Source organism: Dama dama, chromosome 10 (assembly GCF_033118175.1).
Source record: "Dama dama isolate Ldn47 chromosome 10, ASM3311817v1, whole genome shotgun sequence".
NCBI classification, from domain to species: Eukaryota; Metazoa; Chordata; class Mammalia; order Artiodactyla; family Cervidae; genus Dama; species Dama dama.
In genome coordinates, this window is record NC_083690.1 from 33,236,304 (window position 1) to 33,260,573 (window position 24,270).

General features: G+C 52.6%; 1 protein-coding gene across 1 annotated transcript in view; it reads left to right on the forward strand.

Annotated features, from left to right (window-relative positions):
* The window catches only part of CASTOR2 (cytosolic arginine sensor for mTORC1 subunit 2), a 54,467-nt gene that overhangs the window by 211 nt on the left and 29,986 nt on the right, over positions 1–24,270 (forward strand). The window lies entirely within an intron of this gene.

The following is a 24,270-nucleotide window of genomic DNA, read 5'->3' on the forward strand; positions in this document are numbered from 1 at the left end:
CGGCTGTCCTCGCCGCCGCGGCTCGGAAAACAACTTCGAGCCCCGGGGAGCGCCCCCGCCCCGCCCCCGCCGCATCGCTCGTCTAGTGTTTGACAAAGCCACCCGATCTGCCCTCCAACGGGGTCCTTCCACCCCGACCCCTCCCAACGCACACACGCAAGATGCAGCCCTGCCGCTGTCTCCCCCCATCTCAGCCCCCTTCCCATCCTCTCCCCGAGATCCAAAGGGCCAGGCAGACAGCTGTGACGAATCCGTTAATGAATGAATGAACGAACGAATGAATGAATGAAAAACAGGTGTGGGCTCGCGGCCGTGTTAAAAAAAAAAAAAAAAAAACCTAACGCCCCCCCATCCCCCAATCCCTCGGTTGGGCCGGCCCCTGTCGCCAGGGCGGGGGAAGGGATTCTGCTGAGCGCGGCTACCCAGAGCAGAAAAATCATAAAATCATTAGTGGGTGTTTATCTCAAGGTGCCTGCGACGATTGCGGACGGCGCCGGAGGCTGGGGGAGGGGAGGAGAAGGGGGCTGCGGGTGAGGGTCGCTGTGGTTCTTTCTCCCGGGGTCCGGGAAGGTGGGGGGGGGGGGGCTGTTTTGCCGAACCGTGGAAGGGGGAGGAGCAGGCGTGTTTACCGCTCTGCCTTGAGGCTGGGCTTGGATGCTGCAGGGGGAAAAATAGTTGAAGGCCTTGGGAGGTTGAGGAAAAAAAAAAAAAAACCCAAGTTGGATTTTTCCCACTGCCGGTCAGGGTCTGACTTTGTGAGCCCCGGTCGGGGCTTGGATTAGGGTGATGTTTTTTTAAGAAGCCGTAGTGTGAGTGCTAGCTAGCCGCTGTAACTTAAATCCCTTGTTTGTCCACCATTGTGACTGTTTAAAGGGATGAAGTTGTTGCTGGCTAGGCTTTTCGGAGGGTGAGACGGAGGTAGTTTCTCTTCTTTGCAAAATGAATGAATAAATTACAGATCAAGGTTAACTTAAAATGACGGGAGCCCCTAGGCTACCCCTTTGGACGCAAGCTCAGGGGGAGCTGCCGGGATGTGGGGGGAAAATTCAATCCGAGCCTCTTATCTGCCTGTTAAAGTTCTTGCCTGGAAATCTCACTTTGATGTGTGTGTGTGTGAGCCGGCAGCTCAGTCCCGCCATTGTTTGCGAGGTGGAGCAGAGAGCCAGTGGCATCTTGTTTACTTTCTGCTCCGGCTGCCCGGCTGCCTGGTGGGGTATGAAGGGTTGAATGCTCACCTTCCCTGGGCCCTGGCTCCTTTGATTGCAAAGGTAATTATTAAACAGGTCATTTGAAAACAAAAGCCACCAGCTCAGATTCTGAACCTCTCCCTCTCCTTCTGGCCCCCCACCCCAGCCTCCTCCCGCTGTTGATACCCATCCCTCCTGCACCTACCTGCCCTCTGCTCCCCACCCCCAGCCTGTCTTGAAATTCCAAGGCTGGAGGTAAGAGAGAGCAGCCTTGTTTTTCCAACCCTTGGCCGTCAGCCCCAGGCAGCCCCCCTGGCTGATTTCTCGGCTACCATTCAAACGACCAGGATGATGACTCAGGCTGCTGCGGTGCGGGGGCCTGGGTGCTGGCAGGAGGGGGCATTTGGGGGCTTCTTAGAAAGGCAGCCAAGGGCCACTCCTCAGTCCCATTCCCTTTGTGGGGGGATTGGCCCCCTTCCAGCCCCCACCCCAGGGTCCAGTTTGGAGGTCCCATAGATAGGCCTGTCCTGGGAGTGAGCCCCTGCTGACCTGTCTGGACCACAGAAACCCCACCGCTCAGTGGGTCCCGCTTCTCCCTCTCCTGCAAGAAGCCCAGGTGATCAGTCCAGTCTCAAGATGACTCAGAGGTCAAAGGTCATCTCCCTGTCTCCAGGATCTGGCTCTAGAAGGTGCTGAGTACATTTGTCCAATGGCCAGAGGCCTGCCTCCCAGGCAGGGCCAGGTTGCTGACCTCAGGTTGTGACGAGCCCCTTCATTGCCCCTGTGACCGTGGCAAGGTCCATTTCCTTCTCTGATTCTCGCTTTGTCCATCTGTAATGAAGATAGCACCGCTCGGCCCCATAGGTTTCACAGAGCTGCTGTGGGTGTAGTGTGGAATGATTGTGGAAATTGGCTTTTCTGCAAGTATAAGGGGGAGCAGGGTGTGGATGTGTTATTGGAGCAATTTTCAACAGTCAGTCATCCAGGTAGAACTTTTGGTCCATTTTTGATTCCTCCATCGGTATCTGCCCCCAAGTGGTGGCCCAGAGCCTTGTCATTTTTGTCACTGTGTTGCCTGTTGACAAGTTTTCGGTCACTCCCTGAAGGGGCAAATCCTTGGCGTGGCATTTGAGACCCTTTGGGATCTGAATCCAGAATTCTCATCTTTAGTTAGATGTTTTCTGGCACAACTGTTTGACCCACAATTTACTTCCATTCACACCTCCCTGCTTTAGTTCTCTCTTTTTATCTCTGTCTCTCTTTCTTTGCCTGAAACCCCCTCCTCCCACCTCCCACCAGTAAATTCCTGTTGAACCCTCAAGATCTAGTGTTATCACCCAAAACTTTCCTGAGCCCTGCTTCCCTCCACCCCCAGCAGACTTAGTCACTTCCTCCCTCTCACGTCTACCTGGGTGGAGGCTTGGGAGGGATGTGGCATCAGTAGATGCCCACTCCCTGTGGGGGTGCAGCTGAGTTCAAGAGATGCTGAGATCCCTGCCTCTTCCTCTTCGAAGCCCCAAGCCTGGTGAGAGAGAAAGAAGAGGCCATCACAGCAGAGAGGGGAGTGTCTAGGGGCTAGCAGCTGGATCTGGGGGATGACCTGAGGGAGCCTGGAGGACTTCCTGCAGGAGGTGGCACTGCATCTTAGGGCATTAAAGTGGGAATTAGCCAGATCCTGGTTCAGGATCCTGCATACACCACAGTACAGCTTTTCGAATTGGGGCTTCCCAGGTGGCTCAGTGGTAAAGAATCCGCCTGCCAATGCAGGGTGGTTTCAATCCTTGGTTTGGAAAGATCCCCTGGAGGAGGAAATGGCAACCCCCTCCAGTATTTTTGCCCGGATAGTCCCAGGGAGAGAGGAGCCTGGCAGGCTGCAGTCCATGGCATCGCAAAGAGTCAGACACAACTGAGCGACTGAGCACACGACTCTCTGAATTAGGTTTTACACCTGCTTTGCAAGGAAGGAGTCTGAGGCTGAGATGTTAAGTGACTCATTCAAGGTTACGCTGTCAGTATAGAGCCTGAATTTGAATCAGCATCTTTCTGGCTCAAGTTCAGAAATCTGCTATTACAGGTTCAGTGACACCTATATTCAACAGTTATATCCAACCCATGTATTTGCAGCATACTGTTCTAAAGATTTAGGAACATCCCTTCCATCCTGCCTAATCTTCTGCTAGGAATGCTTGTCCCTCATCACCCCCGATCCAGACGTTCTGCTTCCTCCCTGTAACCATCACCTCTCAGGTTTTGTCCATAGGAGCATATCGTTTGCTTGTCTCACTCTCCCACCTTTCAGGAAGTTTTTTGTGCATCTTTTTATCTTTTTCTTCTCTCCCACCCCCCTGCCAGTACCAGAGAAAACAGAACTACACCTGCCAATGCAGGAGACGTGAGAGACGTGGGTTTGATCCCCAGGTTGGGAAGATCCCCTCAAGGAGGGCACAGCAACCCACTCCAGTACCCTTACCTGGAGAATCCCATGGACAGGGGAGCCTGGTGGGCTACAGTCCATGAGGTCGCCAGGAGTCGGACCCAACTAAAGCGACTTAGCACTGTTGCTTTTACTGTGTGTTCCAAAGAGGTGAAGACACCAGCTTTGGAGAAGTAAAGCAGCCTGCTCAAGGTCACAGAAGAAACAGAATTGGGATTTGAACCAGCTCCTTTCTCCACTGTGCTGAGCACTCTGCTTTGTAGGCACTTAGTAACTGCTTACTTGATGGATGTCCGACTCGTGCGGAGTGACCCAGATTCCAGCCAGAGTCTTTTCTGAGAGCCTTGGGGGCTGGAAGAGGCTCAGCAGACTGAATCACACCTGGAGAAATGAGGCCCAGTGCCCCTGCCCCAACTGTCAGGGCAGCATCTGAGTGTGGCTGGAAAAGGGGGCAGAAGGCAGGCTGAGTACATTTATTCTAGGCCCACGGCTGGAGGGGAAGACCTGAGGTGAGCCAAATCCAGGCTGACCAGAGAGCTTTCCTGCAGCCCTGTGATAGCCTGGCTGAGGGCCCATTGGAAAGCCCACCACACCATTCCAGTCTCATCTCATATGGCTCCCAGCCACACAGATTATTTGCATGGATACACACACCCTATAGTGTCTCTAGCCTCAGGCCTTTATCTCGAAGCCTGGAATATTCTCTTTGCCCTATCCCCTTTGTCCACTTGCTCATTCTTTTAGATCCCATGTTAGCCTCACCTCCTCTAGGAAATCTTCCTTGATGCACCGCTGAGCTCAGATCCTTCCTCTGGTATGGTGGACTTAATCCCAAGAAGATATAATGTGACCAACCATGGCCTATAGTTGGAATCCTTTGGGCTGCAAATAAGCTGGTGCAAACAATAAGAGGTATGAACTTTGCACCATGAAGTCATGAATCGGGCTGTTTGAGGGCTGGTAACTTAAAAGCTTGATGTCATCAAGGGCCCAGTCTTTCTCTTTGGCTCTGTGGACTGGCTGGGGCACCTCCAGGCAATATGGGCAGTCATGGGAAGGAGTGGCGAGGACCCTGGGGACAGAAAGGGCTGTTGCCTTCAGAAGGTCTCTGAGAAAACCTTTCTGGGATCACATCCCCCTCATATACAGACTTCCTCATCTCATTGGTCAGAACCAGGCACATAAGTATATCTCCACCAATCACAGGCACAGGAAATGAGACCATCACGAGCCAATCAGGATGCACCACTGCAGCTGGGGACGCCTGGCTAGAGTCTCGGGGCCATCTGGAGATGGAGCTCGTCGGGGACCCCAATTTGCTGTCTGCAACCGCAGAAGGCAAAACTGGCAATAATCAATAAGTGTATGATGAAAACAACGACGACAACAATAATATCTGATGCTTATAAAGCACTTAGTACATTTCAGGCACTATACATCTGTTAGTTCATTTAATTCTCACAACAACCCTCTAAAGTTGAAGCAGGATTGTCCCCACTTTGCAGATGAAGAGACTGAGAACCTTGAGTGCCCAGGGACACACCCAAGTGGCAGAACTGGGATTTGAACCCAGAAAATCTTGGATGGCATCGCCGACTTGATGGGTATGAGTTTGAGCAAACTCTGGGAGATGGTGAAGGACAGGGAGCCTTGGTGTGCTGCAGTCCATGGGGTCACAAAGGGTCAGGCACAACTGAGCAACTGAACAACACTCTGGTTGTGGAACCTGTCCTGAGATTTCTCAGCCAGGTCTAAAATCACACTGGTTCGGACATACCCCCTCCTGGGGGCTGCTAAGCAGAGGTGTCTCTGAGAGGCCATGACAGTGAAGCTGGGGCAGGGGCAAGATCGTTATCCTGAAATGCAAGTTGGGGGTGGGGGCAGAGGAAGCTGCAGCATCCTCTTTTTGCCCATGAGATGCTCGTATCTAGAAAGTCCATCTCTGTTGATTGACAAGAAAAAGCACCTAAGTGATATGCAGTAAGCCTGTGCTCACAGAAACCCACACTGCCCGCCTGGGCCGGATCTGCTGTCTGTTAAGTCTCGGGTATGGTTTGGCCCGCGATCATTCATCCATGGTGCTGCCTCTGGGAAGTCTTGCCAATGAGCCATCGTGAGCACTGAAGACTTAAGAGGCATTTACAGGAGAAAAGCTCAAAATTGCAAACAGTCCAATATTTCTGAGGGTGTTGGGCTGAGGCCACTGTTTGATCACGCTAGGGAAAGACAGATGAGCAGGGGAGCAAGGGCCTGGGGCCCGGCACCTTGGGTGGAATCTCAACAGCCCTGCGTCCTGGCGGTGTGACCTGGGGCACGATGCTTGACCTCGCTGTCCGCTCCGTTTCTAAATCAGAATAGTGTTCATGCCCACCATCTAGGTTGTTGTGGGGACTTAGACAAACCGTGTCAAGCACTTCAAATAGAGCCTGGGGTCCACTGTGGACTCCAGTGTTAACTGAGAGAGAAAATGCTCTTTAAGCTAGCCGTTGAGAGTCTGTGGAGGCAGAGTTTGAAAAGCCCAGGGTTAGGGGACTTTCTAAGGCTCCTTAACACACACACAAAGCTATGTGTGTGTGTTAAGGAGCCTTCAGCTACGACAAACCTAGACAGTATATTAAAAAACAAAGACATGACCTTGCTGACAAAGGTCCGTCTAGTCAAAGCTATGGTCTTTTCCACTAGTCACGTACAGATGTGAGAGTTCAACCAGAAAGAAGGCAGAGTGCCGAAGAATTGATGCTTTCAAGCTGTGGTGCTGGAGAAGACTCTTGAGAGTCCCTTGGACTGCAAGGAGATCCAACCAGTCCATCCTAAAGGAAATCAGCCCTGAATATTCATTGGAAGGACTGATGCTGAAGCTGAAACTCCAATACTTTGGCCACCTGATGCGAAGACCTGACTAGTTAGAAAAGACCCTGATGCTGGGAAAGATTGAAGGCAGGAGGAGAAGAGGGTGACAGAGGATGAAATGGCTGGATGGCATCACTGATTCAATGCACATGAACTTGGGCAAACTCTGGGATATAGTGAGGGACAGGGAAGCCTGGCATGCTGCAGTCCGTGGGGTCACAAAGAGTCAGACACAACTTAGCAACAAAACAATGCACATACAATCCCATTCTGATATAGGAAGTGGAGAGTCGGTCACTGCCCTCCAGGAACCTCGCTGAGGACATCAGGCATTTAGGGCCTCGGAGTGTGACAGCCAAAATGCTGTAGCATCCCAGTTGTTGTTCAGTTGCTAAACGTGTCTGATTCTTTGAGACCCCATGGACTATAGCCTGCCAGGCTCCTCTGTCCATGGGATTCTCCAGGCAAGAATACTGGAGTGGGTTGACATTTCTTTCTCCAGGGGAATCTTCCCAGATCAGGAATCTAACCTGCATCTCCTGCATTGGCAGGTGGGGATTCTTTACCACCGAACCACCTGGGAAGCCTGTAGCATCCCGAGCTACAAGCAAGTAAAGCTTCCTAGAAGAGACGGCCCTGTGAGCTGAGTCTGAGTGGAATGGGGAGATGTCAGGAGGTAGAGGTGCTGGGGACAAAGGGAAACAGGCTGGCCCATGAGCAGGAGTGGATGGACACAGATGGAGAGAGTGGGGGAGCACAGAGCCAATTCTCACACCTGCCTGGGGTATCCACGGCCTGTTGCTGCCCCAGAGAAAGACATAGGCTCAGCACCAGCTCCGAAGCCCAAGGAATGGAATATACAAAGTTATCCTTGGCCTGCCCCACATCCACCTGCTTAGTGAGATCCATACCTCTTCCTGCTCATCTCCCCGCTAAATTATCCAAACCACTTTCCCACCAGTCCCATCTGCCCCCAGGGCAGTGCAGATGGTTGGCACAGCCAGAGCCCTCTGGGCAGGAAGAACCAAAGCCTGGAGGCTGGAAAGAGAAAGGTGGGTGCAGGGAACAGGCCGGGACTTGTGGCCGGTGTGACCACAGCTTGGGGTTGGCGTAAATTGATCTGTTTTGTTCACACAGAAACCCTGCCGTGTGCACTTGCCGTGTGCAGGGCCCTGTGGGAGACACAAAAGGAGCTTTGGTCCAGTGGGGAGAAAAGGTGTGTTCTCTGCCAAAGATAGAGGGTGACAGGCCCAAAGACCCAGAAGGAGGTGATGGCTGGTATTGCGGGGGCTGAGTGGAGCCCTGTGACCCCACCAGAGGCTGGTGGTGGGGTGGATGTCATGATTCACTGTGAATCCCTGATTGTATCTCTGCCTTGCTCAGAACAGTCCCTTCTCACCATGTCCCCAGATCCCGGTTCATGCTCCTTATCTGGCATCGCAAATATTCTTTGATCCGACTTCTGTCCTCTCTGGCTTTGCTCCCTCTCTCCACCTCATGTGCCCTAGTTTTAAAGTAACTGTGGTCGTTTTTAAATATCCCAGATTCTTTGACAATGTTCTCTTGAAAAGCTAGCTAAAGCTCCCTTACCTTTACGTGTGGGGTCTGGATTGGTGACTTTCTTCTCATGAGCAGAAGGGGACAGAAGTGATCCTGTGATGCTTCTGAGGCATCAAAATGATACCTTCCGCCAGGCGTGGCTTCGCTCTCTCTGCCTTCCACTTGCTCTGTGGGAAGCCGGCTGCCATGTTGTAAGGACACTCAAGCATCCCTGCGGAGAGGCCCAGAGGGAAGTGGCGCTGAGACCTCCCAGCACCAGCAGCCAGCCTGGGAGTCAGCTTGACGTTAAATCCTCCTGCCCCCAGGCAGGCCTTCTGGTGACCACAGCCTCAGCCTGCACGTGGGCTGTGACCTCGTAAGAGACCCTCAGCCAGAAGTACCCATGTGAGCCAGACGCACCTTCCTAGCCCATAGAAACTGTGAAAGATCCACCAGTTTGTTGTTTCAAGTGACTAGGTTTTCGGGCAATTTGTTATGCAGTGGGTAACTGATAGAGTGACTATGTAATTTATCATCTAAATGGGGACACTTCTGAGAATAACAAGGAGCACTAAAAATAATTACCCCAGACAACAGGGCAAACCAGAACGTGTGATCACCCTAGCTAGCTTTCATCCGGCCAGACAGCTCTCAAAGCCGCCCTGGGGCTGGGTGAGTGACTTTGTAGAATCACCTGTGCTTCAGGCTGTTAGGGGGGAGGGCTTATCTCGCTGTGTGCTGACCCCAGGTGCATGTCCAGGCCTCAGGACCAGAGCTTCACCGCACTGACTCATCTTCTGTTGCATAGCACTGAGCTTGCACGTGTTGGCAAATGATTTTCTTGTAACAGACCTCTGATCTAGGACTAGCCCTGAATGAACCAGCCTCGTCCCACCGGTACTGGTTGTCTAAGACCCAGTGCTGCCTCTTACCACCATTAACATCTCCCCCAGCTGCCAGTCCCCCAAAACCTTATTCCTTGCCTTAAAGGTAACATCCTCTTTGTGACTCCATGGACTGTGGCCTGCCCTGGACAATTCCATGGAATTTTCCAGGCAAGAATTCTGGAGTGGGTTGCCATTTCCTACTCCAGGGGATCTTCCCAACCCAGGGATTGAACCTGTGTCTCTTACATCCCCTGCGTTGCAGGCAGATTCTTTACCACTGAGCCACCAGGGAAGCCAGTACATTTATATTGGACTTATAGTCCTTTCCTTATATTGGACACACTCACACCTCTAAGGTCTGGCCTTAAAAGCTTGGGGTCTCCTTGCCCACCCGTGTTCATGGCAGCATCGTTCGTAATAGCCAAAAGGTGGGAACGACCTAAGTGCTCATCAACAGATGCACGGATAAGCAAAATGTGGTCTCTACAGATAATAAAGTATCATCCAGCCTTAAAAAGGAATTGTGACACATGCTACAACATGGATGAGCCTTAAGGACATTATGCCAAGTGAAATAAGCCATTCACCGAAAGACAAATGCCGTTTGATTCCACTTGCATGGGGTACCCAGAGAAGTCAAATTCTTAGAGACAGAAAGTCGAGTGGTGGTTGCCAGAGGCTGGCGGGGGTGGGGGGGGTGGGGTGAGTGGGGAGTTGTTATTCAGTGGGTATAGAGTTTCAGTTTTGCAGGATGAAGAGTTCTGGAGATCAGTTACACAACAATACGAACGCACTTAACTACTGAAAAGTGTCAACTTTAAAATGATCAAGATGATAAATTTGATAGGATGTATGTTTTACAAAAATTCAGGCACTGGGTGGGGGAGATAGGAGGGAGGTGAGTGTGCAGAATCAAAGGGCAGCGTGGTGGGTGAGCAGATGGCGGTGCGCCAGGGCCGCGTGGGCGGCAGAGCCAGACCGAGGGGAAGTGCTGGCACCCAGCGAGACAACTGCTCAGGGCACGTCATGCATGAACTCACTTAATCCTCACAACAACCCTTAGCACCTAGGTACAGTTACTGGCCCCATTTTACTGATGGGGAAATTGAGGCATGGAGGGTTCATACCTTGCCCAAGGTCACAAAAGCAACTAGTGAAGAGCAATTGTTGTTTTTTTTTTTAATAGCAGCTTTATTGAGATAAAATTCACATAAAATACCATACAGTTCACCCTCTTTAAGTTTACAACATAGTAGCTTCTTGGGTGGGCTTTCCTTGTGGCCCAGTGGCAAAGATCCACCTGCCAGTGTAGAAGGGTCAGTCCCTGGGTCAGGAAGATCCCCTATGGAGAAGGAAGTGGCAAGCCACTCCAGTTTTCTTGCCTGGGAAATCCCATGGACAGAGGAGCCTGGCGGGCCCCAGTCCACGGGGTCACAAAGAGTCGGAGGCGACTTAGCAACTGAACAGCAATAACAACTCAACAGGCTTCTTGTGTATTCAGAGTTGTGCAGCTGCTGCCACTGTCTAATTCCAGAACTCGTTCATTGTCGCCCCCAAAAGAAACCATGCCTATGAAGCAGACATCCCCAGCCCCTGACAGCACTAATCCACTTTCTGTGTCTAGGGACTTGCCTTTTCTGGACGTTTCATACCAACAGAATCATCATACGGTATGTGGTTCTTTGTAACTGGCTTCTTTGACTGAGTATCGTATTTTCAACGTTCATCTGCCTTGTAGCCTGTGTGTCAGTTCACCATTCCTTTTTACCACAGAATAATACCCCATCATATGGATGGACCACATCTTGTTCATTCATCCATCAATGTGTATTTGGATGGTTTTCCCATTTTTGGTATTACGAAGATCACTGCCGTGAATGTCTGTGTACAGATGTTGGTGTGAATATGTGTCTTCATCTCTCTTGGGTAGAGCCTTGGGGTGGGAATGCCGCGTCAGGCGGTAACTCTTGTGTTTAACATTTTCAAGACCTGCCAGGCTGTTTTTTGGGGTGGCTGCACTGTTTAAAACACCTGAAGAGTAGGGCTTTGAGCCCAGGGCCTCTGGCTGCAGAGTCCATGTTCATAAACCACCATATTAGCTTTGCGTGGGTAGGAGCCTGGAGTCCCCTACTGGTCCAGTCCCCTACCAGAGTCCCCAGCCTGGACTCAGGTTCTCTTTGCATGAACAGCATTACGGGGAGAGAGGAACCCAGGTAAAGCACCTGGCCACAGCAGGCTCCGCCCATGGACCTCCTGGGACCGAGCTCACCGGAAGTTGGTGTCACTTACGTGGACGCATCTCTACGATGTGTCATATGGGGGTTCCCGTGGCTCTTGGGCTCCTTGGAGACTACTGCCAGGTACCTTCTGTGTCTCACCTGTCTGGAATGGGTGGTTGCTGGGGTGGCCATACCTAGGGGCCCTGGGGAAGGGTCAGGGGAAGGTGGGCTCCCCAGCTGACCCAGCCTAGGCTGTGGCCACTTGACCTGAGCTGAGGCTGCCGGGAGCTGAACAGTCCCGGGAACGGGGGAGGGAGAGGCGATCCGGTCAGCCTTCTCTCCTCCTGCACCGGCCGGGACCCTGGACAGGAACAGGGTGCATTCTCTCAAGGCAGGGTTCATTTCCCTCCAAGGCAGACCTCCTGGGCGCTCCCCTGGACTGTCCTCCCCACCCTCAGTCCCAGCCCCTCCCCACCTCGCGATGTATTCCGTTTCTTGGGCAGGAAAGGCAGGGGGTGGAAATGTGTTTTCCAAGTTCAGTCTTTCTCCTTCAGAGTTCAAAAGTCACCGAGGCAGTGCCTGATAGAGTGGATTTAGAACAAAGCTTAGCCTCAGAGATCGTTCTTGAGCGCCTACTACGTGCCAGGCTGCTTCCCCTTCCATCCGTTTCCCTCCCCAGCCCACAGGGGAGACAGCAGCTCATAACTCGCCCCCTAGTCACATGGCGGACACCTAGCAGACGGGTTCAGGGGCATGTGCACACTGGGAAGAATTAAGAAAATGTGTTTTAAATTCAAAGTCCACCTCTTACCAGGGCTTCCCTGGTGGCTCAGTGATAAAGAATCTACCTGCCAGTGCAGGAGATGTGGATTTGATCCCTGGGTTGGGAAAATCCCCTGAGCAGGAAATGGCAACCCACTCCAATATTCTTGCCTGGGAAATCCCATGGACAGAGGAGCCTTGTGGGCTACAGCCCATGGGGTCGCATAGAGCCAGGCATGGGTTAGAGACTGAACAACAAGAATCACCACCACTTACCAGCTGTGTGACCTTGGCAGATTCTTGAGAACCTTAAAGGAGGCTCAGTTTCTGCATCTTTAAAATGGGCATCAGTATACAGGGCCCTTTGCGTTGCACTTAGGATTAAATGGGAAACTTTATATCAAGGGCTTAGGCATCCTACCCACAGTGAGCTGGTTATTTGTATGAATTCAAGGGATATTTTTTTGAGGACCTAAGTGCCCTTCGCTGGGCTGCACGCCTCAGCAAGGGGTCAGCGGTGGTCTTGGTTTCCACAGCGCTGATGGTCTGTTCAGCTTTGGAATCATTGGAAGGGCTGAGCTGGTGGGTGCAGGATGGAATGTCTAATTATGATTTTTTTCTTTTTTTTTTATTTTGACAAGGGACTTTTTGCTCGCAGCAGAGGAGGAGTCTGCGGGCATACAGACCTGAGAACCTTTGGGGTTAGGCAGGGGACCCTCTGTAAGAGCAGCTTGTCAGAACCAAGAGCTTTGAGGTCCACTCCCAGCCAGTCCTGGGAGCTGTTCTCTGCACCCAGGAGCTGCCTGACGGGTGCTTAGACTCCCCGCCCGTCCCTGGCCTGTCCCAGGCGGTCCTCCTCATCTGCTGCCCAGACCTGCCCCCACCCTCCTCTGCACCCCACATCCATCCGTCTCCATCAAGCCCTTCTGCAGGCCCTCTTTCTGACCGTCCGCCTCCCGTGCCTCCCTTGCCTCCTTCACCAGACCCCTTGACCCTCATCGTCCCCTCCAGGCTCTTTCCCAACAGGAGGGCAGCTTTGATTTGCACGGAAATCTAATCCCATCCTGCGACTGCGCTGGGATGAAGTCCAGGCCCAGAGCGGAGCCCCCCGAGGCCCCGCCCTCTGGACTCCCAGAGCCCCACCCCGCCTTCTCTCCTTCGCTGCTTCGCTCCTGCTCCCCGCCCCCCTCCGATGCCCGGATCCTCCTCTCTCCCCAGGACGACCTCTACTTTGACCCCGCTGTGCTTTCTGTAGGAGGGTTTGTACGTAGTCGTAGGACGGGGGACAGAGCTGTCACCCCTGCTTCAGCAAGGGTTAGGATTGGGACCCTGCGGTGGACGTGGGAGGTGGGGAGTTTTCAGAAGGGTCTCCTTGGACTCCCCCACCTTCACCGCCTCCCGGTGAGACTGGGGCGCGGCTCGCAGAGATGGGATCCATTTCTCCCCTTCCCCGGGCTTGACCCCAGAAAGGTGGAGCGGTGGCCTGGGGGCGACCCCACGATGACCCACCTGGTGGAACTCATTTGCACCCACTTGGGCTGGAGCCCCCTGAACTGAGCGTCCTTGTGGGATGGCTGGTCCACATCATCTCCCAGAGCCAAGTCTCTGAGGACCCCAGCAGGTAGCCCAGGTGGATGGAGTACATGCTTGGAGCGATGAAACCACATTTCTTTTTTTCTCTTTTTCATTTTATTTATGTATTGGCCAAGCCACATGGCATGTGGGATCTTAGTTATCCGACCAGGGATCGAACCTGCACCCTTCTGCGTTGGAAGCTCCGAGTCCTAACCACTGGACCACCAGGGAAGTCCCCACATTTCCCTTTTTACTCGCTTTTTTCTAAACCCTCTTCATAGTAGGCCTGTTCAGAGTGATGGCCCCTCAGCTTCCCTCCAGCCTTTTCCTCTCTGTGCTTCTCAGTCCAAATCAGCCTGGCTTTAACTGCCTCCAGTTGTCAACTTCCACTGAAAAAATGCAGAAAGCGATCACACCCCGTCCGAGTGCTGCTCCAAGGACTAAATGCGATCCAGCAGGTCAGGTGCTTAGGTGGGTGCCCAGACCAGTGTCTGAGGGTAAGGAGGGTTGCGGGGCTGGAGACACTGGCGATCGTGAGACCCCTCATCACCCACCTGTACTCCTGGCTTCATTTGGACACCAGCTGTGATGCTAAAATGCCACATGAGAAACCAAACAATTGCAAGATTGCTCTGGGTTAATGCCCCAAGGAGCACTTGTTCCCAAAAGCCAAGACCTCTGCGTCCTCCCCAGGAATGAAGGTTCTTGCATCATCACCCGCGTCTTGACCCGGCACACACACCTCTGTCCTGTGAGGTCAGGTTTCCTCTGCAGCCTCGTCCCTTCTCCCTCCAAGGGCAGGAACAGGCCCTGAGGGAGCAGCTAGGCGAGTGTGAGGTCCCAGGAAGCCTGTGCCTCCAGTCTCCCAGGGCTTATCTGTCATCTGTCGCCCCAGGGGGAATCAGGCCCAGGGGACTGTGGCGGGGAAGGCAGAGGCAGGGAGTGGAGAGACAGTTCATTCTTGCTGTCTGGGGTTTCCTGACACCTGGCCTGGATTCTTGGCCCTCAAGCGTTCCTTCATCTCCACTAGTTCCAAAGTGTGTCTTTTTTTTTTTTTTTTTTTAAGTATTTATTATTTTACTGTACCAGGTCTTAGTTACGGCACACGGAGTCTTTAGCTGCGGCATACGAACTCTTAGTTGCGGCCTGTGGGATCTAGTTCCCTGACCTGGGATGGAACCTGGGCCCCCTGCATTGGGAGCGCAGAGTCTTAGCCACTGGACCACCAGGGAAGTCCCCCATGATACCCATTCTGTGCCACATGCTGGCCCTTTGAGGACTTGAATCCCGACCCTGGACTCACTATGCACAGCACAGTGGGGGAGACGGCTCTCTCCAGGCTCTTGACAATGCTAGTCTGGCGAGAGGAAAACTCCTCCCGGCTCCGGAGCTCGAGATGCAGGGGAGAAAGTACAGTGGAGTCCGGGGGCTTGGAGTGGGCTTCCAGGAGAGAGGGCATTTGAGCCAGGCTTGAAACATCAAGGCAGAGAAGGGACTTCCAAGAAGGAGGAACAGCATGTGCAGGAAGCCCAGAGGCCTGGCCGGTGTGGCCCACGGTGAGCTGGAGCAACCCAGGGTCTAGAGAGGGTGGCCCTGTTACGAGGAGAGGGCTGGCTCCATCCAGCCTCCTCCGTCAGAATCTGGTCCCTGGGACGAAGAAGGCTGGAGGAGGAAATGGCAACCCACTCCAGTGTTCTTGCCTGGATAATCACATGGACAGAGGCGCCTGACAGGTTGCAGTCCATGGGGTCACAAAGAGTCAGACACAGCTGAGCCCACAGGCATACAGGCTAGTGAAATGCCACTTCTGCGTGTGTCCTGGAAAGGATTGGAAGCCGGGTCTCACATTCATAGCAGCGTTACTCACAATAGCGAAAACATGGAAGCAACCCAACGATCCATTGACTGATGAACGGATAAGTGAGATGGATATGCCACTCTCCATCACCTCCCGGTGTCCCCAGATGGTCTGGAGATGCTTAGTACCCCCCTGTCCCTGCCTCCCCCACACACACACTTACAGAATGTGGTTTGGGCCACTCTGACTGGCCTAGTGCTCTGGTCTCTAAGAGGGGGTGTGGAAGGTGAGCAGAAGGTCTCAGGAAGGCTTGGGTGGGCTTTTGTCCTCACAAGGAGGCTAGAGACCTTGAGATAGCTCCCCCATCCTTTGTTTACCCACCCGCAAAGGGCTCAGGCTTATTACTGGGGGGTGGTGACGCAGCAGCTTCTACAGGGAGCCCTGCATGGAGAGGAGGCAGAGCCCCAGGGTCTGCTTTAAGATGACATGTCCCCTGGCCCCTCAGGTGGCTCGGGGTCAGTACCCCTACCAAGTAGAGGGTTGAGGGCAGGAGACGCTGACTCCTCTGATTCTCTTCAGTCCTCCTGGCATCAAGCTATATCTGGGCCATGCCTGGGCCCTGGGCAGGAAGGTCACCACACAGGTCAACAACAGGCCTGGGCTTTGACCCCCAGGACAGTCCAGCTTCTGACACCATGACCTTGGCCACTGTGCCCTCCTTCCCACACCTTCTCAGGGTCCCCCCTGACACCCCACTCCTACCTGGCTCCCCTGCCTGGACAGTCCACCCCAGCCCTGCTGCCTCCTTGCCTCAGTTTTGTTTTTTTCTTTATTTTTAATTTTTGGATAGATAATAAATTCACAATTTATTAGAATTCCAAAGATACACGGAAGTACCCAGTAAAAGCTCCCTCCCACCCTTATTCTTCAGCCACCCAGTTCCCACCCCCACAAGGAGATTGGTAGGATCTTGGTGGTATTTTCTTTGTCTGTCTGTGTGTATGTATACATGTATGTATATATATGCAAATATGCATATACAGTATTTTCCCTCTTTTTTTTTGAAACAAGTTGGTTTCAAACCAACCTCACTATTCCTGTTCTGCATTGTGGATTTTTCAGCTGAAATTCGTCTTAGCAATAATTTGCTTCCCTTCTTTTAAAAACCATTGGGGCTTCCCTGGTAGTTCATCCGGTAAAGAATCTGCCTGCAGTGCAGGAGACCCTGGTTCGATTCCTGGATCAGGAAGATAGGCCACCCACTCCAGTATTCTGGCCTGGAGAATTCTATGGACAGAGGAGCCTGGTGGGCTACAGTCCATGGGGTCGCAAAGAGTTAGACACGACTGAGCAGCCTTCACACTTTGAACCATCGCATAGTTTCCCCGAGGACCAGGTGGCCTTCATATCTTTAAACTGCCTCTCAGTGGCAGACATTTCCTCCCAGTCTTTTTTGTCATTATTTACGATTAATGCTGTAACGTGTAACTCAGGGCACAGGCCTTAATTTTGCACGTGTGGAAATAGCTTGCAGGCAGATGCAGAAGCAGAGCCCGGGGTCAGAGCACACGTGTTGGAAAAGTCTCCATGTGGCACTTGCCCAGAGCAGCTCATCCATCCATCTGGGTGTCCCCAGCCTGCTTCCCACCACCTGACTACCCAGCGTGCATCAGTATGGCAGATGAAGGACCCTTTTGTGTCCCCTGCCATCCTGGGGATATGTGATTATGCAGGTACATACAGGCCCTGGGGCATTTGCTTGTCTTCTTGTTTGGGGTCCTTCATCACCGTTTTATCTTCTCGCCCAGCCAGCGCACAGGCCCCCAGTGGGCTGTGACAGGTCTTAAGCCTTTCACCTCTAGAGCACCCAGCCTGTTACCGGCCCATCAGAGTTAAAGCCTTTGTTTGCTCTCATAGCGATGTATTTGCCCATCTGTGTGGCCAGCTCCCCCTCTGGCCCCTCCATGTGCAGATGAAGGCACCCATCTGCCAGGCCCAGGTAGCCAGCCCCACTCTCAGCCATCCCCAGCCCTCGAAGCTGAGTCCCCACCTCCAGGGGCTGCCACCTCCCAGATTCCCAAGCTCTCTCACCTCCACCGGTGTTGAATGTCGGAAACTGTCCTGGGTCCCAGCACCCCAGGCCTTCTCACCTTCCTGCCAGGTTAAGCTGATGGGGAGGCTCCAGGCTCTGGGAGCAGCTGAGTCTGAGCAGTGCCCTCCCCGGGGCTTCATAGCTGTCCCAGAGGTAAAGTGCTCCACACTCCAGAAAGACACCTTCCCGCCCCAGGGCGGTGGGGAGGCAGCCGCTGGCCCCTGTTACCCTCAGAGGGCTCTGAGGAGCCTCCTTGCTGTTGCCAAAGATGCCTACCCCTGAGGTCACCTCTCCTATGCAAGTAGAGGGTGTTGGCACCACAGAGGCCCAGGTCTGCCCCCTTACCCCGTAAGTCAGAGGCAACCTATTTTGCCCGCTTGGCTCATGGCCCTTGGTGGGGTACTGACTTTTCAAGCCTCAGTTTCTTCATCTGCAAAATGGGGCGATGACACTGATTTGGCCAAGTTTGTCAGAAATGCATTTTTATATTAGGCTCCGAGTGTGTGTGTGTGTGTGTGTATGCATGCTCAGTCATGTCCGACTCTGCAACCCCATGGACTGTAGCCCACCAGGGTCTTCTGTCCTTGGAATTTTCTAGGCAAGAATACTGGAGTGGGTTGCCATTTCCTCCTCCAGGGGATCTTCCCGACCCAGATGAGGGATCGAACCCTCATCTCTTGTGTCTCCTCCGTTGGCAGGTGGATGCTCTAATGACTTTCTCTCTCTCTCCTAACACTGCAATCTCCCTTACTTTTCTCTGTCTCCACGACTTTGGCAAATTGGACATGGCCTCAGGGATATTGGCCCCAGACAAGTGAGAATTTTAATAAAAGTGAAGTGTTTGGCCCAGAGTCCATGGAAGGCCCTAGGGGCCTGGCCCTCCTCACTGTGGGGCGGGACCCCTGGATGGTCAGTAAGCTGCTCCGGGGAGCTCAGAGAGGTAATGAGAGGTAAAAATGCAGCAAAGCAAAGCGCTGCATCCTCCGGGAGAGGTTGGGGAGGGAGGAGCCGGCAGTGGTCGCCTGTGTTGATTTTCAGCCCCAGCCCTGCCTCTGCGAAGCTGGTGTCACCAGCAGCCAGGAGCACAAGACCGTGACAGCCCAGACTCCTTGGCAGGCATGTCTTGGCCATCACTGGGCCCCCCGGCCAGGTGCCCGAGCACTTTGGAAGGACCACCCAGAACTTAGCAAACAAAGCCCTGGTTGGTAACGGGAGGGTGAAGAGAGAGACAGGTAGGTCAGGGACTCGTGGGCTCCATAGCTGTTTTCCTGCCCTTTCTCCCTGGCTCAAGATTGAGCTCAGTAAGAAAGCCAAGTGTCAGATTTCCCTGGTGGTCCAGTGATGAAGAATCTGCACTTCCACTGCAGGGTACACGGGTTCGATCCCTGGCCCGGGAAGATTAAATGTGCCATGGGGCAGCTGAGCCTGTGCACCCTAGAGCCCGTGCTCCACAAGAGAAGCCACTGCAGTGAGAATCACTCGTCCCCGCAATGAAGAATAGCCCCCACTTGCTGCAGCTGGGGAGAAACCCCGTGCAAAGCAGTGAAAACTCAGCGCAGCCAAAAATAAAAAATTTTAAAAAAAAAGAGCCAAGTGTCAATGCTGAACATTTTCTCCCCTGAGCTGATGAACGCCGAGGGGGCTTTTCCTGGGAAAAGGTAGTGGTAAACTCAAGACCCCACCTCATGCCAGCCCCAAGTCCTTCACTCTTGAGGACCTCTGTGAGGTTCTGGACATTATGGAGCCACAGATGAAATCCGAGCCCGGGATGGTCCCAGTGCCTGTGGCTTAGGCTTAATTGCAGCTCCTAAATCCCACATGAGAACTTTGCGGGGAGGTAGGGGGCTGGGAGGGGGGAAAATGGGGTATCTGTAGGTCAGACATGTTTTCTTTGGCCCACCTTGGTGTATTTTTTTTTTTTAAGTACACGAATATTTAAGTATTGAGAGAGATCACCAAAATCTGAATTTCCAGCTTTTCTGGAAAAATTGGAAGATCTTGCAACCCAGGGCCTGCAGTTTATCGAAGCTGAGTGGCAGCTGCCCCTCTTTTGGTAGGAAGGGAGCTCCCCCCACCGCCCCGCCTGGCAGCCCCAGTCCCTTTCATACTCTGGTACCTCCCACCCACCCACACACACCTCCGCTGAGACCAGGTACCAGGCCCATTTGTCATCATGCAATTACTGGTCTGTTTCTTGGGTACAGAAAAATATGTTTGTACTGTTCTTTCCTAAAAGTGCTAGGGAGAAAAAGAGTGAGGGAGCCACGTGCTTCCTGGTGCGAGTGAAGAATGTTCTCAGGTGTGGAGGGTGCAAAGCATGTGCGAGTCCTAGTTCTCTTCACCCCAAGTATCTTGCAGACCTCTCAGCTGTAACCCCCTGTTCAAGGCATTTCCTGGCTCTTCCTTCACTGAGGTCCTCTGCCCATCCTCTCGCTCCACCCCCTTTGGTGTCCTGTCCCTGGGACCCCTGCAGAAACAAACCTGTCTGCGTCTGACTCCCTGTCTTAGCAGGGGCTCGGCTGATACTACTCACTTAATAAAGACGGTAGCAACCTCTTCTTGGGGCTCCTGACCGTCCTCCCAGGCTCCCAGCTGGAGGGACACGGGGGCTGGGGTCTGATATGGCTAGGCTCATAGACTTCGGGGTCTATGCATCCCCCGGGGTCCCCCACCCCACTGGTGGTCCACAGTGAATGGAGCATGACTCCAGCTCCCCCAGCTAAGAGAAGATGGGACTCAGGCAGGTGCAGAGAGGCAGGTGCAGAGATGCAACAGCGAGACCGCCAGCAAGATGCAGGAACCGCTGTCTGTGTAAGACATACACCCTCAAACATTTCAAAGCCTTCTTTTTTATTTTTATTGTTTTAATAGACCTCAGGTGCACAGAGTGTGATTACTCACCATCCTTGTCCTGTGACTTACTTATCGATCCTAGCTTCCACGTTTCACCTGTTGATTGTTTGAATAAGAATATCCCCCGCACTGCAACCATGACATTGATGGTAACTGTGGTCCACCCACGCTTATCTTTCCCTTGACTCTAACAAACAGTTTCGTCCTGGGTATACAGTTGGCAAGGGTATCGGGCTGTGTGTTATCTTCTGGAGCTTGCTTTTTTCCCACTCAGCGATGTATTACATCGTGTGGATGATATTGAACGTTTCCGTGGCTACGGATGGTTGGACCACAACCCTGTAGGATATTTCTCTTCTGAGAGTCAGGGTGTCTTTCTCCCGGGGTCCCCCGTGTCTGCTGCTTGTCCTGCATGGATCTCTTCTTCCCTGAGCCCTTCCCCGGCTCCCTGTCCAAAAGAAGTCCACACAACTGCTCCCTTTTAAAATCCTTGTTTCACAGCCTTTCCCACGATCAAACTACAGTAATGCTATATGTGCTTGTTTTTCCCTGGTTGCACATCAGTGGGGTCCTTCCTCATCTCAGCAGGTGTGACTGCCCTGCCACAGGACCCACCCTGTGGAGAGGGCAGGGCTCAGGTGCCCCTGGATGGGCTGAGGTCTGCGGAGGAGTTCTTTGGGCAAACTTGAGCTGCTTTTGTGGAATTACGGGAACTTGGGGCAGAGGAAGCCAGCCAGGAAATCTTTTTTTAATAAGGATGTTTATAGCAGCTTCCTTCGTAATAACCCAAAGCTGAAAACAACCGAATGTCATCAACAAGAGAAAGAATAGATGAAAATATAATACATTATAAATATATATAAACATATATACTCAGCAATCAGAGCTGCTACAAATGATAAAAAACAGATGAATCTCAAAAACAATACACTGAACCAAAAAAGCCAGACACAAAATAGTACACACCATACAATTTCACGGCTGTGAAGCACATGAACCACTAAATAGTCTATGATGGTAGAAACTGGAGCACGGGTGGCCTCTGGGTGGTCGTAGGGACCCAAAGGCAAGGGACAAGGCTTTCTGCGGTGAAGAGAATGTTCAGTATCTTTTTTTTTTTTTTTAATTTTTTTATTGGGGTATAGTTGATTTACACTGTTGTTAGTTTCAGATGTATAGCAAAGTGAATCAGTTATACATATGTCCACTTTTTTTTAGATGTTTTCCCCATATATGCCATTACATAGTATTAATTAGAGTTTCTTACACTATACAGCAGGTTCCTATTCGTTATCTATTTTATATATAGTGTGTATATGTCAGGGCTTCCCTGGTGGCTCAGATGGTAAAAAATCTGCCTGCAATGCAAGAGACCTGGGTTTGATCCCTGGGTTGGGAAGATCCCCTGGAGGAGGAAGTGGCTACCCACTCCAGTTTCTTGCCTGGAGAATGCCATGGACAGGGGAGCCTGTCAGGCTGTATATAGTCCATGAAGTCACAGAGAGCTGGACACGACTAAGCGACTAACACTTAACACTGACTTAACTGAGTGTGTATATGTCAGTCCCAAACTCCCAGTTTTTCCCCTCCCAAAATGTTCAGTATCTTGATTGGGGTGTTGGTTAAAAAGAGACTATGCTGCTAAGTCACTTCAGTCATGTCCGACTCTGTGCGACCCTATCCCTGGGATTCTCCAGGCAAGAACACTGGAGTGGGTTGCCATTTCCTTCTCCAACGCATAAAAGTGAAAAGTGAAAGTGAAGTCGCTCAGTCATGTCCGACTCTTCGTGACCCCATGGACTGCAGCCTACCAGGCTCCTCCGTCCAGGCAAGAGTACTGGAGTGGGGTGCCATTGCTTTCTCCGAAAAGAGAGTATACATTTGTGAAAATTCATCTAACCATACACCTAAAGTCTGCACATTTCATTATGGTAAATTATGCCACAGTTCAGAAAAAGGTTTGGGGTAAAAAAAATATGTGTATATATATATAAAACCTGTAACAAATCATGATCAAAACCCAAGTTGATGTCATTAAAAGCATTTCTTAGGTACTTGCCTGGTAGTTCAGTGATTAAGAATCAGCCTTGCAATGCAGGAGACCCGGGATCAATCCCAAGGAACTGAGATCCCGCAAGCTGCTGAGCAGCTCAGACAGGGACCCACAACCGCTGAGCCCCTGCACTGCAACAAAAGACCCTCCATGATGCAACAAAGAGCCCAGATGCCACAGCTAAGACCCGACACAGCCAGATAATTTTTTTTTTAAAGCATTTCTCGCCTGAATTGATGAGTGCTGTTCAGTAGCTGCTGCTCAGCCCTGGCACAGGGAGAGGGGTGTCACATGGGAACACTGTAGAATCCTTTCTCCTCATGCATCTTCAGGTCGCCTCCTCACCACCTCTGCCCCTTCACACCCTTGTTCGGAGGACCCTTGAGGTCCACCCTGGCACGTGAGCCTCATGGCCACCTCCAAGCAAACCAGTGAGTATGCCTGCTCAGTTGGGATGCAAACAAGACTCAGGTTAAACAGGAAGAAAGGCACGAACTGGACCCTTTAGCCTTTATCCCCCACTCCCCACCCTGCCCCGGGATTTCCCTTCTACTTTAGTGAAGTAGCGGCCAAGGTGGGGTGTGCACAGACCTTATAAATGAGGCTTCGTGAATTCCTACAAAATGACCACACCTGGCGACCCAGCTACCAGGCAGAAACCCCTAGAGAACGTTCCCGGGCTCCCGGAAGTCTTCCCGATACCCACTTCCGGTCACCACTCCCCTCTCCTGCCCACTCCCCACCCTACTTCTGTCGCCTCTTCGTGATTCTGCGCGTTTCTGATGCGTTGTTGGTGCCCAGGCTCGGAGCATCCCAGGCAAACCAAGAAGCCATCCCCATCCGTCACCTCCCTGCTGGCATTGTGGTGAGTGGGTGTTGTCGGGACCAGCTTAAACCCGCAACCCTGGGCTCTGACATTCCGGGGAGCAGTGGTACCTCTGATTTAGGGGGCAGTGTGCTCCACGGGGTCTCACAGGCGTGCTCAGCCTTGTCTCGGGGAGGCCAGGCGTGCCACCCCCACAGCTGCCTGGGGGAGCCTGCAGAGCAGAGGCCCCGTCAGTGGATGGTGCCTGCAAGTGGACATCCGCCCAGGGTGGTCCCCCCAGAACGTCGTGCCGGATGTGTGCGCTCAAGCCCCTGGCTAGGCAGCTTGCCGGCAGCCTCTCCTGGCCAGGAAGGCCCAAGCATCTGGCGAGGGAGGCTGGCCGCCTGCCTCTCTGGCTTTCCGTTCAGCTGTACCTCCTCCTTAGGCTCCCTCAGTATTTTTTAGGGCTTACCAGGTGAGTTCAGTGGGCAGCCAAGGTTGAGAACCCATGCTTTAAGCCAGTGGTCCCCAACCTGTTTGGCACCAGGGACGAGTGTCATGGAACTGGTTTTTTCACGGACCAAGGCTAGGGGTGTGTGTGCACTAAGTCCCTTCAGTTGTGTCCGACTCCTTGCGACCCCATGGACTGTAACCCGCCAGGCTCCTCTGGCCATGGGGATTCTCCAGGCAAGCATACTGGAGTGGGTGGCCATGCCCTCCTGCAGGGGATCTTCTCAGCCCAGAGATTGAACCCTCATCTCTTACATCTCCTGCATTGACAGGTGGGTTCTTTACCACTAGCGCCACCGGGAGTGGGTAGGGGTGGGCGGTGGTTTTGGGATGATTCAAGTCCATGACATTTGTCATGTACCTTATTTCTCTTATTATTACATCAGCTCCACCTCTGGTCATCAAGCTTTAGATCCCGGAGGTTGGGGACCCCTGCTTTAAGCAAACAGCTGAGGTTTATGTAACATCTTTGCCTGTGAGCCCTGTTCCCACTGTGGGAAGAGGTGGTAGTCCTCCTGGGCTCCTTTCCTGCTGTTTTTCCAGCTGGAATAAATCTCCTTGGGTCCCTGGAGGGCAGAATTAAGACTGGTTGGGTGTCAGTTATTAAGGAGGCCCCACGGATAGAGCTTTCTAGAAATAAGCTCTCCCGGGATCCAATGAATTGCCGCACAAAGGAGTGAGCTCCCCCTCCCCAGGGATAAGCAAA